General features: G+C 47.7%; 1 protein-coding gene across 3 annotated transcripts in view; it reads right to left on the reverse strand.

Moving 5' to 3' along the window:
• UBE3A (ubiquitin protein ligase E3A) overlaps window positions 1-17147 on the reverse strand; it is a 784873-nt gene that overhangs the window by 93283 nt on the left and 674443 nt on the right. The gene's annotated exons all lie outside the window — the stretch shown is intronic.

Genomic DNA, 17147 nt, shown 5'->3' on the forward strand with positions numbered 1-17147 from the left:
GCCATTCGATCCATTACGTGCCCTTGCATACACCTCGGGTTCATTATGCACAAGTGAGTACAAATCCAGTTCCACAGCGGTTCCTCCTCATGCCCATTTACTTGAACCTCTATGTTTAACTCCTTGAGGTGCCCTTGTCCAACCAAGGAATCGGCATACACTAAAATGGCAATGAAATCTGAAAGCCTTAATGCTCAATAATATCCAGCACCTCAATGCATGCCATGCCTAATGCTGAATGTCCAACCCCCCTATCTAAAGTTGAACTCCACAAAAACGAAGTTTGCACACCTCTTCAATAACACTAACCAGTACCGCATCCAATCGGGTCTTCAGGACATGAAAAGAAAAGCATGCACACGGTTCTCAACAAGAACGAAGTCCCTCTGCGTTTACATTGCAAGCAATATGTACTTCAAAATCCACATCACCAAGCTACGTTTTTCATTTAACACTTCGATGGTGACAACTCTTTCCTTATCTGAATCCCTCTCACCAACCTGGTGCTTAAAAAAAAAAAAAACTACAAGTAACTTCATGCTTTCTCAAAGGTTATGCCGGCATTTTAAATGTACCAGTCCTTCCCTGAACAAACCTACGGTGGCAGCCTTGCAAACCCAGAACACCTTCAAGACTTTCAGCATCACCTTTATGGCTAGGATGGCCAGCTCTCTAGGAAGATACAGAGGGTAGAATTACATGTTCTTAATAAAATGCCACTGGCAACTTTGTATATAATACCAACAGAATCCTTTGTAAATTACAGAACCATAAATGTAAAAGCCTTTTGACACTGCTCTTCATCCAAAGACCTACTGCTTCCTGCTCAAACCCTATCATGGCCATTTTGGGCTATGTTTTGTTTTCCTCATTGTATTTCAAAATGTTTGCTCATCTTTACCCGTTTGGAACAGATATGTTGCCCCGTTCCTTCTCTTGTTGCAGTCCTTGTGGCGTTTACTCAGTCTCCGTATTCTTAACAGCGGTGGGTGTCTTTTCCTCTCTTGCTAGTTGCAGACTGGGTATGGCATTGCATTAAGGGGGAAGGAGACTTTGTTCAGCCATTATGCCACCTTAACCATGTTTGCTTGTTGGTGTTTACTCTCCCTCGCTCCATGATACTCATCTACGTCTCACTTGCCCCTTGGGACACGTCTAACACTCGGAGCAAAAGCAATGTCTCCGACAGGCTGCTACCTATAGAGAAAATTGTTGTGTGTGCTTGTCTCAGCATAGCTGAATCTGAACAGGGGACCCAGATTGAAGACTTGTTGCTGGGAGCCTGTGCATACACAGTGATGAATGGAGGCTTATATGCAACAGGAGCCCCATGCTTTGCAAGCAATATTCTGTTCTTGGAATTGAGAGGAGAGATTCTGTTCTTGGAATTGAGGAGGAGGAGGAATGTCAGAGTCTTGAGGAAGGAGGACATGCTGCACCAGTGTATTCAAACAGTCAAAGCTCAGCCGCAAGCTTACAAATCCCACTAGGTTCTGTCTCCACCCTCATTTTACTCAACTTTCCCGTCACTTTGGACATGAATAACCACAGCGTCCTGATTAAATTACTTTAATCACTGCATATGGTCACTGATTTGGTCATTACTTTTGTCTAACAGGGAAGAGAAGGCGGTACTGCGTGACCTAATCTGTGTCAGAGGTTTTTTGCAGTGTATCACAGGAGGGACCCCCGTTAGACCACACCTTTTCCACATTTACATCAAGCCCCTACCACTTTTACTCAGGTATCAGCACACCTATTTACATGGGCATGGCACAGAAGAACAACTCTCAACCATCTTCAAAGGCTTAAAAACAACAGAGTTGTGGGTGTGTTGAAACAGCCTAAAGCTTAACTACTTTTTAACTGAGGTCCCCATTATAGACCCTAAAATCTGCCAATTTTTTTTTAACAAATCACTGCTCTATACAGACTCATTGACAACATGGTCCTATTTACAAGAAAGCTCTTTGCTGGATGTTTGTTTCCCTTCCCAGTCATTGGGTAAACGTCACTGTGGTTGCCGCCATGAATCTGCAAGAATTTTGATGGGATGTTTGTAGGGCTATGGGTGTTGTGTGGGGGTGTTTGTCTTAAGAAATTTAATCTTTTCTAGAAAACCGTGAACTTCACCCTCAAGTTGCATGGGCATTTCTACAGGGGGACACTTCAATCTGCTTCTTTTGGGAAAGCCGACTTGAGCCTTGACGCCTAAATTAACAGTTGTGACATGCTTTCATCCTGCTACACCTGCCTAAAAAAAACTCCTTCCCATACATTCATAACTAGAACCAGCCTATTGTATTCTGCACACTGTTCAACACCACAAGTGAATATTCTCAAGGTGGGCATCACCAACATTGAAATACGGAAGCAAAAAAAACAAATGAGACCACTTTGGCTCATCCACAACCAAAAGAAAGACCACTGACGCTTGCCCTCCCGAAGAGCAACCATTGGCTCACAATCAATTTGCAGGTCAATTATAAATTCCTGGGCGTTTTCTTCAAAATTAAGCACCTTCTGGCACCTCACTATGTTTGGATAAAAGTTACATTGCTGCTACTTCAGTCCTCACCACTTAGAAGCCTTTGCAACTTGTTAGTTCTCAGCTTTTGAAAGTGATTTAACACCCCATCTCAATTCTCGCTGCTTAGAATCAACAGACAACTAAGTTAGTGAGTGCTCCATGAATACATATAACAAATGGCCTCTAAAACATGGCAAAGCTATGCTCGTTTGTAATACAAATCTGTATTTCCAAATGAAGTTAAGGGTTGGATGTCTCACTGTGTCACTGAATATGCAGAATACCATTCTTCTGCCAGGACATTATATATCTTATCCTCTACCAGTTTTCCCACAAAACCATCCACCCAATCGGAACAATGGTGGCATTTAATGCAAAAAAGTCCACGTATATTATAAGCTCTGTTAGGACAGTTTTTCTGAAGTCCAACTAAGGGCTTAGTAAAACCATTCAACTGAGACAAGACTCAATGAAGTACAAGACAGTACAATGAAATTGTAATACAAATGGTCCAAAGAAACACAAACACTATGTATTGTAAAAAAGAAAGTTTACTTAAATACAAGTAGGCGCAGATACATCTTGGGGGAAATAAATACTATCACAGATCATATAAACACATTATGGAAAACCAACACTATGCTTGAAGGTACACAGACCAGAGCTCATCACCTAATTTGGACCACCTAACAGGAGTTCTACTGAAGTCAAAACCAATAGTTACTTTTTAGATTACTTTCAGTAATATAGGGGTAGTAGACCGTAGCAGTTGTACCGTACCCTCAGCAAGAAATCACTTAGTAAACTGTTGGGGATAATTTTCCCTTCAACCTTAGAGACCCCCAGCTCTTGCTTAGGACTTTTTAATTTTAACCTGTGAGACCGACCTTTTTCTCACTCATGTGTTTTTACCTGATTTGGATTTTGTGTTTTCACTGTTTTTGTAGTCTGACAAACTCCATAGGCAAACTGCTTTTTGTATGGTGACACAAAGCACCTTCAGGGCAATGTCACTGAGAAATCCTTCAGATTTCTCGAAAGGTTTAAATACCTTTTCTTGTGTGAACTATAGTTCCCAAGAATAGTAAAGTGAAATTGCCTTTACATTTTCTCTTTGTAGGTCCAGCACACACCATCTTGTGTGAAGTGCTGGGGGGGTTGCATAGTAGCCCCTTATCCTACTTTCTCATGTAACATTTCTGTGTTACCATCACTACTTTAAATGGCTGGTGGCAGTGGTTTACTTTTTCCTACCATTGTGCTTTTTTCGCTATTTTATATTTGTGAGGTCTCTTAGGTTTTACTCTGTGCGTCGAGACAGGTTTGAGCCTTTTGTTTGTCTTGCCTTTGGGGGGCTTCAGCCCTGAAGGCTGCCTCTGGCTCCAGTGCGTCTGGAGGACAGGATGTGAGGGAGGGTCCCTAAACTCTGCTGCTCTTTGTCTCTAGGAATGCCTGAATGCAACTAGTCCCGGCTTGGGCTGTGCATGAATGGGAGAAACCTGCTTAAGAGGGGAGGGTTTGGGACTACAGGCAGAGTCGACCACTGGGAGAAACACCCGACTAAGAAACCGTGAATGAAGCTTGCTGCAACCTCCTGGACCTTTGACCCCAGTGAAGCCCTGCTGAACTCTTTCACATCGACAGAGAAGCTCCAGATGGAACGACTTCTCCCCTTAGGTTACTGGGACAAACTAACCCCGCGACAAACTCCACTGGACCACTATCCTCAACTTGCTGTGCCTCTGTTGCTTTGGAAGCCCAATGCTAGGGGTCGAGTGTCCATTGTCAAGTGCAACATCTGCAGCGGAACGAATCTGGCCTGAAGCTCCAGGAGACTCCTAAGGACCATCCCGAAGCTGGACCTCCAGATGCAGAGTCCCCTCACCAGAGTGCAGGACTGAGGGAGCGAAGACTCCAACCCGTGTCCGACACCCGCATCAGTGCTGTTTGCCAAGCACCGAAACCGTGAAGTGCTGCTGAACCGAAAAGAGCCTGTAGCTACAGATTACCTCCCGAGTACTGCCGCAGGAGGCCTCCAGATGTCCTCCCTCTTGTCCCCAAGATTGAGGCTCAGAAACCCGGGTCTGCACTGCAGTAGCAAGACAGAATCCAGCTGAACCACTCTTCAAATCAGAGGTATTTATTGCCTTAAGATGCGCTCTTCGCACTTGGGAATTGCATTGGCTTACCTTTTCAACTCTCTTCTGACAGGCTTAGCAGTTTGAGACCCTAGACGTGATTTTTCTAAAACTCTACTTTGTGCTAGTCGTTGATCCAAGAAGTGCATCAGTTCCATAGACTGTACCAAATGACTAAGGCTGTCCTGGCTCCCTGAAGGCATTTTTCTAGTCCATTGACTTTCATACTGTTTGTCCCTCATGGGTGGTAGCTTGTTGTATACCGTTATTGCTACGAAAGGCTTATCTAGACAGCATTTGAGGATTTTGCTGTCCTCACATGTACTGAGTAACTGTCTAACCTTTTTATTTCCCTATCCTTTCCTTTCTGCCACCTCAGAATCTGCAAAGTATACTAGTGTGATATGTAAATGCCATTAGTACCCGGCGAGAGTCAACTAGAATGTAAGAAACATTCTGATTGGCTCTCGCCGGGGCATTAACCAGCCAGGAATCCTTTGGCCGGGATTCCACGCCATTGTTCTCGGTGGGGGCGTGGCAGCCCCTCAGCCAATCAGGAGGCTCGAAGCGGGGCTATCCCCCGCTTCCTGCCTCCACACAGCTGAGAGGCTGCCATTGTCCCCCGCCGGGGATACTGGTATGAGTTTGTTTCCCTCCTTCCCACACCCCTCACCACACTCCCAACCCCACGTACCTTCCGATTTCTCCTTTTTTGGGAGCGAACGCGCCAGGAATACTTCTGTTCCTAGCGCGTCCGCTCCCAAAGGCTGCCAAGGAAAGTGAAAACCGACTCAGTTTCCCCCCCCTTTAACGGCGGCCATTTCCTTGGACATTTTTTTTTTCTTTTCTGTTCCGAAACGCTGCAGCGTTTCGGAACAGAAAAGAATGCTATTAGTACCCCGGTCTTGCGGGCCGGGCTACTAATAGCAATATGCCCCTTGATGCAGGGCCATTAATACTTTCCTCTGCCCTATAACTATGGGCGCGGGGCCATTTCCTGACTCAGTTAGGCCCCCGCGGCTCGGGCATATTGCTTAATTACGGTCCTTGAAGTCACCTCAGGGTGTAGGAATTGTGTATGAAGCATATCCAAAGATAATCCACTAACTTGTTTTGATTCTGAAAAGTAATTTAAAGGTATATTTACATTGTTACAATGAATTGCCTTTTTAAAGACAGATTACTTAAAAATTGATGTTAAATAACTATTTGTAACTGAAACCTTGAGTGTAAGAGTTACTTGGCCACTTGTATTGACGGATTTCATTAGTACAGCTCACATTTACCCCTCTTGAGATATGCCTGGCTGCTCAGTCACACTACCAACTTGTGTTATTACAGACCTACACGAAAAGGTGGGTTACCCAATACCAAGCAGATCCGTGTCGTTTCAGCCAGTGTGACTGCACCAATTCTTACCAAAGAAACCAACTGGACAATATACTTTTTGTGAATAGTGGAACACTTATTCTAGTAACAGTAAAAAAAACCTATAGATCTGATTCAGAATAACAGTTATTCTAGGGGAGTTGGACCTTGGGGTGTAATATTCTATTACAGTTGCTTTTTAGTTCACAGACTAAGGGAAGCAACAACTAACATTTTAGGATAACACACTTATGCTCAGGGTAAGTAAAACCTATATGGCTTTTTACAGGATATAAATCACAGACAGTTGTGACGGTCTAAAACAGACCAGGAAAAGCAAAACCCAGTGTTACACTTTATGAATGACTCAAGGTTATTCTAGGTAGGTAAAATCTAATGCAGACTTACTCTGGACAGGCTAACAGCAAGTCAGGGGAAGCAAGACCCAGTTGGGAAACATACACCTATTCTCTGAAAGAAATAGTTACTGAAGCCAACAGCATTGCTTTTGGGAAAGAGGCATAGCCAATTTACAGGCGAGTAAAATACCCTTACATCTACTTTCTATTAGAATGGCGAAACAGTTTCTAAGGAAAGAAAGATGCTACATATACTTTTCAGAATGGCACAACATGTCTAAGGTAAGTAATAACTTTCGTAACTGTTCACTCTCAGTTACCAACCAACTACTTTTGCAAGTAAGTAACTTTTAAACGCGTATTCTCTTTTCTAGGCAAAAGGCCCAATCCTTGGAAGTCTTCCCTTATTCTTGGAGCAGAAGTGTTCAGTGGCAGAATAGGGGTCACTAGGGTCTAGTGTCCAACAGCCAGGTCAAGATAGGTTCCTAAGTAGCAGTTACCACATATCCCAGTCTCCACCACACTTGGACCTACCCCTCCCCGTTACCGGCTATGCACTCACTCGATCCAAATGCAACCTGCCTGACGATAGCCTGTTCCGTTTTCATCTGTGCTCTCTCCTTAATTTGCACTGGTAAAACTGCAGATTCGTGTCAGTCCTATTTGCTGTGTCTCAACTGTTAAATGTATTTTACGCACTTACTCTGCCTGTGCAGACCATTATCGTCTCAGAGTGACTGTTTTTCCCCCCTTGTCCCCAACCCTCCTTGAGCGCTTTGCAACACTTTCCTGTGTATAGGCGGTATATAAATTAACAATACAAAAGTCAGAGTTCCTAAGGATGACTGTTAGAACAAGTAACAGTACCTTACTTTAGAGTTAGTTGAGGGTTCAGGGGCTTCACAGAAGACACCCTAGGAGGATTCCAGCAGTGGTACTAACTTACCTTCAGTCTCTTGTGATTTATGTGCATCCTTTGGGTGCTGTGATTGGGAGGTCTCTCGTCCAGTTCACCCAGGACCACTGCTGGAATCCTCCTAGGTGGTCTTCTTTGAAGTCCCTGGACCCTAACTAACTTTCAAAGTTAACTACTTATTTGATTGCCCAGGCTTCATCAGGAACTCTGACTTTGCCTGCAACTGAGCCCCATCTCACCCTGCCTACTGCTGGCTCCTTGACAATTAGGGTCCCTCTTCTGCCTCAGAGAACTCATGTACTAGAATTGGGAAGGGCTAGATCATTTAAAGGGCCTGCTTTGGAAAGTAGAACAAGTGTTGAAACGTGTACTTACTTGTAAATGAGTTAGTTGGTAACTTTAATACCTTTTCGTAACTATTCACACTGAGTTTACTTACATTAGATATGTTCTGCCATTCTGAAAGTTATATATATGATATAATTACCTTGAATAAGCTATGTGCCTTCTTAAATAAGTATTCTCAAAGTCTTACTTCCTTAGAAACGTTCTCGCCATTCTACCAGAAAGTAGATAGGTTAACTTACTCGCCTGTGAATTGGGTTCCCCTCTTCCCAAAAGTAATTTTGATGGTTTCACTATTATTCCTGTTAGGATAATTGTATGGGTGTCCCCAATTGGGTTTTGGTTCCCCTGACTTGTTAGCCTGTCCAGAATAGTCTCCCTAGGTCATACGTACCTCTTAAGTTGCTGGTAGCTTCTTACAAACTTATATAGATGTTTTACTTACCTTGCATAGCTGTGTGCCACCCAAAAAGAATTTACGTTATTGCTTCCCTTAGTCTGAACTGAAAAGCAACTGTAGTTGAATATTACGGATTAATATAGTTGGGAGGGTTTTTTGTGTGCATCAGACTTTGCCCATGCACTTAATCGTTGTGGTGGTCTGTTATGAACTGTGTATACTCTTCAAGGATGCACCAACCATATTATTTAGTTATTCCATTTAGAACTTTATTATGGTTTCAGCCTAGAGGGTTGAAACCTAAATAAAGTTCTAAATGGAATAACTAAATAATATGGTTGCCGCATCCTTAAAGAGTGTACACAGACAGTAATTGAATATAACACGCCACGGTCCAACACCCTTAAAATAATGTATCCTGAATTAGAGGTTTTTACTGTTCCTACAATATGTGTTCCACTATTCAGAAAAGTATATTGTCCAGTTGACTTACTATGATTTCTTGCCGAGCATCACATTATAATTGTTAGGGTCTACTACCCTGTATTACTGTAAGTAATCCAAAAGTAACTATTGGTGTTGACTTCCCTAGAAATTCTGTTGGGTGTTCCAAATAAGGTTATATGCTTTGGTCTGTGTACCTGCAAGCATAGTGGTGGTTTTTTTATAATGTGTTTATATGTGTTTCAGTGTTTCTTTGGACAATTTGTATTACAATTCCTTTTTACTGATTCTGCAGCCCCCTCTCCCGCCCAAGATAAGCCTGTCTGCGCGGTCTACACTACAATGAACTCAGGTGGTACAGCCTTATAGAGTGGAGTGGAGTCTTGTACTGCCTCAGTTGAATGGTTTGACTAAGCGGGCTTAAGAAAAACTGTCATAACAGACCAGAGTGAAGAAGCAACACGGTTGCTAGCTGGAACCCAGGAGAACTTTCAGAGGGGTTCCAAATCGGGCCAACAAGGAAGTGCGGGAAAGTCCTGTGTCGAGTCAAGCAAAAGCAGCGGGGGAAGCCGCACAGTCACAGGGGAGCAGAATGCATGGAGTCACTGCAGCCTCCAGAGAGCATGGAGAAGCATACGGGAAATCCCAAGACCGACCAGCAAGAGGCTGCGTTTGCAATTGACATGCTTTTGTCACTCACTAGGCTGGAGGACGCACTAAGGGCTTTGTAGGAAGATACTCGGGAGATTTGGAGAGGCATCAATTGCTCAACCTAACGGTAAGGGGAAGCAGGTGACTGCACTAAAGGCGTCTTCACCTTATTTTCGCGCCTTGAAACACTTGCGTATAGGCGCGTTACAAATAACATAACATATCATATAACCAGGAGGTATTAACTATGTAGGGGTACGATTGAGCCAATTACCCATCCATTTGGAAGGCAATACAGAAGGACTTCGAAAAGTGGAGGAACCTTAAGGTTTCCTGGGTGGGCAGAATGCTAGCAGTTAAAATGGCGACTGTCCCTCGGATACTATTTTTATTTCAGGCAATCCCATTGGCCATTCCGATCCAGCTTCTTTCAGGAATTGGGGAAGAAGACAGGGAACTTTGTCTGGCAAGAGAAGAGGCTGAGAGTCAGTCGATTCCAATTGTCGCCCCAAGGAGCGAGGGTGCGATGGCACTCCCCAATTTTCAGTTGTACTATAAGGCAGCTCAGCTGTGGATTATACTAGAGTGGCTCTCATCTCCCCCACTCCCAAAGGGGGAGCAATGGGTGACAATGGACCGGCCGGTAGCAAGACACAATCTGAGGAAATTCCTGTGGTTACCCCGGTAATATAGACCCCAGCACATGTACCCAAGTGCAATAACGAGGCTGATGGCTGATACTTGGAACAGGCTAGTGGGGAAATATGGGATACAACCTTTCCGTCCTCTTTAACCCCCATTTTTAATAATTTCGAATTCACCCCAGGAAAGGAGGAGGGGGCAGGAAGGAGGACGCCAGATCATCCGGAACAACAATCAGATCATTCATAGCATGCAAGATAGATTTTGGGATGGAGGAAAAAGAAAGTCTTCGATAATTTCAATTGTGGCATTGGTGCCAGAACACCCAGATTAAATCGGTGGCCACCGGCCAATTTACCCCATTTGAAACATTATTGACCACCCACGAAGGGTCTAGTGGCCTGGTGTCGAACCTATATAAAATCCTGGCTAATGTCACTCCTCGAGCTCCGTGGCCCTACATGGTTCGGCGGGAAAGGGTCATAGGGAAGGAAATTAGCAGGGATGAACGGGAGAGACACTGGAGGATTATTCCAAAGGTAGCCAAAGAAGCTCAACTAAAAGAAGCCTGGTATAAGATATTGTATGGGTGGCATTATACGCTGGCTCGACTGCCTAAGATTTACCCTGAGGTCAAGCAGGATTGTTGGAGGATTGGGGGGGGGGGGGGGGGAGGATTTGGGGGGGCGGGAACGGGTCACCGGGTGCCAAATTTGATGGAGGCCCGAAAATTGAACCTTTTTGAAAGAAGTACAGGAGGCACAGGCCCACGTCTTTGGGGAGGGAGCGAAGGGCTCCCCAAAATTGGTCCTGTTGGGGCTGGACGGGGCTGGGGAGAGGAGGAGGAAGAGGGATTCAGGGGTTGAACAAAAGCACAAGTATCCTTACATTGGTGGGGATGTTACTTATTGCCCAGGGGTGGAAACAATCAGTACTTTGCAGGACTGGATACGCAAGTTGTGGGACATTGGGGCATTGATATGATGGTTTATTTATATAGCGCCTATACACAATGTGTTTCAAACCGCTTCACAGCAAGGGAGGGAACAGGGGGAAAATACGACATTCTTATATGGCCATGAACAACAAGAATGTGAAACTATCATACTCCGTTTGACAACAATTCAGAGAGTGCAAGTGCTAAAAAACAGATAAGGAAGGAAGGGGGATGGGGGGGTGGAAAGGAAACAGACAGGCAACTACCGTACTAGGCCCGACAACATTTCTGGTAGAGCCAGAAAATACAAGAGGGGATGGGGAGGGGGAAGAGAAGAGGGAGAAGAACGAAACAAGCTACTATCGTACTAGGCCTGATGACATTTAAGATAGTGCTGGAGGGGCGGGGAGGTGGAACTAGTAAGGGAAGGGGGAGGAGACAGCCGACGCCATCATACTAGGTCCAAGGACAATTCTGATAGAGTAAGTGCATAGAGGAAATACGGGAAGGGTGGGGCAGGGAATAAAAACAGCAGGGGGAGAGAGAGAGAGTACAGTTGCAGTGGTCAATAAAACAATGTTAGAGAGGAAATGTAAGCAAGGATTCAAGAAGGTGATGTGCACAATATGAAACTGGGTCCTCAAGCGTACGATAAGTGGCAGATGCACAAGAGTCAAGTGTCCAGAAGTAGATGAAACAAGGTCCCCATGCGTAGGCGCATTGGAATGGGCTACCTATGCAATAAACAAAAACCTGCCCAAATTCGTTGGCATTCTTAAAAGAGTACTACAGAGCCCAATGATGCCCCAACAAATGAGACTTTTGGAACGGTCTTAAAAGAAACCTCACAATGTGATCCCACATGGTTAGAGCAGCGATGTGAACCCCAGGGGGGATGGAGGGGACATAGGGAAGGAAATTCATTTTGCTGTCAAAATCAATAAAGAGATGTTTTTAAATAAAGTAGTCAATCAGCTTTGGCTAATACGATCTGCAACTGTTAGGCAAGATTTGGAGTAGTACCCTTTGGGTGCACTACAACAACCTTGACCTCCTGGCAAAAGGAACCGAACCTTTGGTATAAGTCTGTACTACACAGGTTGGTAGCGTGATTGAGCAGCCAGACATCTCAAGAGGGGTCAATGTGAGCTGTAGGGGAGTTACACAGAGATTCACAGTGACAAGTATCCAAATAGACTCTCTCACAAGATTTCTTGATTAAACAATTATTAATTTAACAGTCAGTTCGAGTAAGCCTTCTTCAGAAGGGAGCAATATAATAGTAACACAAATACCTCCAAAATACACTCTTAGTTTCCCTAAATGAGCAAATGCCCATTTGAGATGGCACACAGACACTTTCTACACCCTCAGGTGACAAATAGCTAGGACACTGGACATTAATATATCACGGTTGCATTTAGAGCAATACTTAGGAGTATCTCTAAGAAATGCCAAACAAGAGATCACACAAATATTCTGAAGCAGGTAAGTACTTTTGAAACCCCCCAATGCAAAGTTGATTAACCCCTTCCTGGAAGGAAGATCAAACAATGTCAGAGGGAAGAAGAGTCACTCAGGGAGCCGGGCTAGGCCAAAATCAATTGGGCAAAAGTCTAGGTGAGCTGAAGCACTTCTCAGGAGGGAGGTACAAGTCTTGCACAATGTTTTACAAGTCTTTGTAGAAGGAACAAGTTACTTACCTGTAACTGTTCTCCAGCATGGGTCTGGCATGGATTCACATGCTCCTGAATATTCTTGGAATATGAATATGCTTTGGCTTAAAGCGCTATATAAATTCAATAAACAAACATAATATTCCTTGTCAGGCTGGGAATCCTCGGTAAAGAAAAAATCAGTTTCAGTTTCATTTCTGAACTGTCTTTCTACTAGTAACCAATCACTGGTCTCTGGGTCATACTGCCCCCAGCCAATGACTGCCCTCTACCCAAGCCCCTCCTCTGTCAGCCATCTTCCGATTTGGTAGCACGTAAAGTGGCAGTAGGACCAATAGAAGAGCCGGAGAGGGGTTGGAGGGAGGGTTTGCATGTGAATCTATGCCAGACCCATGCTGGAGAACAAAAGTTACAGTTAAGTAACTTGTTCCTTCCCCAGCATGGGGTCTGGCATGGATTCACATGCTCAGGAATACAAGAATACATAGCAGTACACACATTCACAACCACGGGAGGTGGCAAGGCTCAATATTAAGCATTTCAACAACTCAACATTAAGCATCTCTTACCTCCTGACCAGGCTCACCTTCAGGCGAACGGTTGCGCAGCTCTGCCTGTCGACTCTGGACTCCTCCCTGGAATCCCGATCGACGCAGTAGAATCTCGTGAAGGTGTGCGTTGACCTCCACGTAGCAGCCCTGCAGATGTCCAGCAGGGGTACACCAGACAGGAACGCCGTGGTAGCGGCAATCGCTCTGGTTGAATGGGCTCTCGGACGGCCGGGCCAAACGGTGACAGTGCATGATGCAGCCGGAGAGTCATCTGGAAATGGAAGCCTTTGAGGGGGCCTTCCCTTGGTTCACAGGTCCAAAGTTCACAAACAGATGTGATGTCTTCCGAAGACTCTTTGTGCGGTCCACGTAGAACTTCAGCGCGCTAGCCACATCCAGTGAGTGCAAAGTCCTCTCAGCCAGCGACAAAGGCACAGGAAGAAAACAGGTAACACCAAGGGCTCGTTGAGATGGAAGTCTGACGGCACCTTGGGCATGAAGGAGGGGGGTGCGCCCTCAGCTCTACCCTCGTCTCGTGGAATGTCAGATAAGGAGGTTTACAGGAGAGGGCCTGGATCGCTCCCACTCGTCGTGCGGAAGTGATGGCCACAAGAAAAGCTGTCTTCCACGACAGGAACTTCAACGGTACTGAATGCAGAGGCTTGAATGGCGGCCCCATGAGCCTGGTCAGCACCACATTGAGCTCCCACGCCGGGGTCGGGGCCTTCACTGGTGGGAATGATCGGAACAGTCCTTTCATGAACTCCTTCACCAGGCGATGAGACCACAGAGATGACTGCCCCGGAGTTCTGGTGTAGGGGGAGATTGCCACCAGATGGATCTTGGAGGCATGGGCCAGCCCGGCTTTGGCCAGTGATAGCAGGTAAGCAGCACTTGAGGGGCCGTAATCCGCAGAGGGTTAATCTTCTGTGCACGGCACCAGACAGAGAACCTCTTCCATTTGTGTCCATAGCACTTGAGAGTCTAGGACACCCTGGCCTTTGCAAGCACCTCCTTGCAGTCCGCGGGATATCGTACCCTCCGAACTCTAGTGCTGCAGGAGCCAGGCCTGCAGGTTCTGCGATCCTGGGTCATGATGGAGGATGGCGCCTCCTTCCCTGGCGAGGGGAAGGGGCGCTGACATGTCCAGAAGGTCCGGGAACCAGGTCAGCCTCAGCAACGCCAGTGCAACGAGGATCATCCTGCACCAGGACCGTCGGAGTTGACTGATGAGCAGAAACGGAGGGAACGCATACAGGAACAGACCGTCCCAGGGGAATGAGATGGCATCGCCCATGCTCCGCGGCTGGGGAAACATGCTGGAGAACCTCAGGCACTTGGTGTTCTTCGCCGTCACGAATAGGTCGATCTGGGGATTGCCCCATCGTCGGAATAGGAGATCCACTTGATCCTGCCGAAGCTCCCACTCGTGGCACGAGCACAGCTCCCTGCTGAGTGAGTCAGCAATGGTGTTCTTTATTCCTGCCAGATGGAAGGGTACCAGGAACATCCCTTGGGCAATGGCCCAGTGTCACAGATCCTGCGCTTCCTTGGATAGGGCTGGGATCTGGTCCCCCCCTGCTTCCTGATGTGGAACATCGTGGTTGTGTTGTCGGTGAAAACCCTTGCCACCTTGCCCTTGCAGGACGGAAGGAACGACCTGAGGGCCCAGAACACGGCTCGGAGCTCTAGGACGTTGATGTGCAGTGATCTCTCCTCCGGGAGCCACAGGCCTCTTGCGTGGAGATCTCCAGTGCGCGCTCCCCATGCTTCCAAGAAGGCGTCCGTCACAGTTTTCTGATGTGCTGCGGTCTGCAAGTCCATGCCCACCGCTAGATGCGCACGGGTGCCCCACCATTGGATGGCTTGGCGGAAAGTCTCGTTGAGTGAGATCCTGTCTTCGAAGCTGCCCACTGCTTGCATCCAACAGGCGTTGAGGAACTCCCGTAGTGGTGGCATCCGGAACCTGCATAGGCGCACGAGGTAGATGCACGATGACATCGTGCCGAGTAGGGACTTGATGGACCTCACCCTGGCCACGTCCATGGTGAACAGCCGTTGCACCTTGCCCAGGATGGCCTTCGTCCTTTCCTCCGACGGCGAAGCCAATCGCACCACTGTGTCGAGTCTGGCTCCCAGGAACAGGGCGTCTTGCGACTGTACCAAGTGGGATTTCGTGAAGTTGATCGAGAATCCCAGATCCGTGAGCTGTTGGATGGCCTTCGCTGTGTGATCGGCAGAGAGTTCCCTTGACTTTGCTTGGATGAGCCAATCGTCCAGGTAGGGGTAAACGTGGACCCCTGCAGGCGCAGCCACCTCTGCCAGGCACTAGAAGACCCTGGGCGCCGACTTCAATCCAATGGGAAGGGCCTTGAACTGATAGTGTCGCCCTTGGACCACGAATCGTAGGAACTTTCGATGTCCTTTGAGAATGGGGATGTCGAAGTAGGCATCCTCCAAGTCCAACGACGATAGGAAGCCGCCTTCCTCTAGCTGTCCCAGCACATGCTGAAGGGTGAACATCCAGAATTTCTGGGACTTGATATATTTGTTTAGACGACGAAGGTCCAGGATGGGTCGCCAACCGCCGGTCTTCTTTCGGATGAGGAAGTACCGCGAGTACACTCCGGAGCCCCGGAAGCCTCTTCGGGAAGAGTTCTATCGTGCCCTTTTTCAGCATTGCTCGTACCTCCAGAAGTAGCTCTGGCACGTGGTTTTCCTTCCTGGCCACAGGTGGTAGACCGGGGCACTTTCTTTGGAATTTCGCCAGCCGGCCTCCCACCGGGGTGCTTGGGTGGGGGCCCGATGCCGCGGCCGGTTCAATCTTGCTTCGCCGAGGCCCTGGAGCCGACCTCAGCCTTGCTGCAGCCTCTGTCGGCCTCCTCCGACTATGAACGGGCCGCTTGGCGGTACGACAAGGAACCGCCACCAAATCTTTTGGGGGCACCTTGAGACTTGCCTCCCGGGGTCCGAAAGGGCAGCCGTCGATGGAGAGAACCCAAGGCCGGGGCTGTCTCGGTGTCCGACTTGATGGCCTGCAGTGACTCGTCATTGCCTTGCCGAGCAGGTTGTTCCCGTCGAAGGGCATGTCCAGTAGCCTGGTCTGCATGTCCTGATGGAAATCGCCTTGAGCCAACTGCACCGGCGAAGGAAAATGCTGTTGCCCATCTGGCGAAAGCCGGTGTCGGCGATGTCCGTGGCCACCGTGATGGCGTGGTCCGAAGCCACCTCGCCTTCCTGCAGGATTTCAAGGGCTTCCGCCCTCTTGTCTGGGAGGAAGTCCAGGAGGGGAGCGATCTTGAACCACAGCTCCCTGTCATAGCGCGCCACGATCGCGAGGGCGTTGGCCGCTTTGATGGTCGTCACCGCCGACGAGATGACTCGTCGCCCCATGGTGTCCAGCTTCTTACCCTCACAGTCCGGTGGGGAAGTGGAAGTTGATCCGTTGCCCCGGCTGAGCTCTAAGGCACATCAGGGCGGAATCTGGGAGCCAGTACTACTTCTCATACCGGTCCCTCTTCGCAGGAGCCGTAGACTGGTTCTTGAGTAGCGACAGTCCTTCATCCCAGATGTCGTAACAGTACTGAGAGAACGGTCTTCCTCTTGGCCTCCCGTTGTTGGTAGAGGAAACCCTCCTCCTATTCTTCGGGACAAAGTTGGAAGAGCACCTAAGCCCTGGTGATCATGGCGTAAAAGGAGGCAATTTCGTCAGGAGGGGAGGCCCGGGCAGGAGGTGGTGGGAGATACGTCCCGTCGTCATTACAGTCGTCCGTCGTCGCCGTCTCCGTTCCCATCTCATCTCATCCCTCGGTGGAGGGGAAGGAGATGAAGGCTGGAAAGGAGGGGGAGGATGGATTTGCCTCTGATTGTTCGGTGGGCTTCCTGACTGTCCAGGCACCGCTGGATCGTCCGCTGGGGGTCAAGGGCAACCTTGTCCTTATCTCCGTACACAGGGTCTGAATAGCCATCAAGATTGCTCCCGAGTTATCCTGTGACATAGGCGTTGGCTGTGACGGGAGCGACGGGTCGGGAGTAGGGTCCTCCGTCTCCTCCACGGTCCGCCGCTCCTCGTCGGCTCCACTGTCTCTTTCTATGTCCGCCTCATCGGGATCCCTCCCGTAGGACCAGACTTCCTCTAACTTCTTGTCCAGGAACTTTGCGATGCCAGCCAGCTCATCTTCAGAGGTGGT

The sequence above is a fragment of the Ambystoma mexicanum genome, chromosome 7p (genome assembly GCF_040938575.1).
Source record: "Ambystoma mexicanum isolate Mex_15411 chromosome 7p, UKY_AmexF1_1, whole genome shotgun sequence".
Taxonomy (NCBI): Eukaryota; Metazoa; Chordata; class Amphibia; order Caudata; family Ambystomatidae; genus Ambystoma; species Ambystoma mexicanum.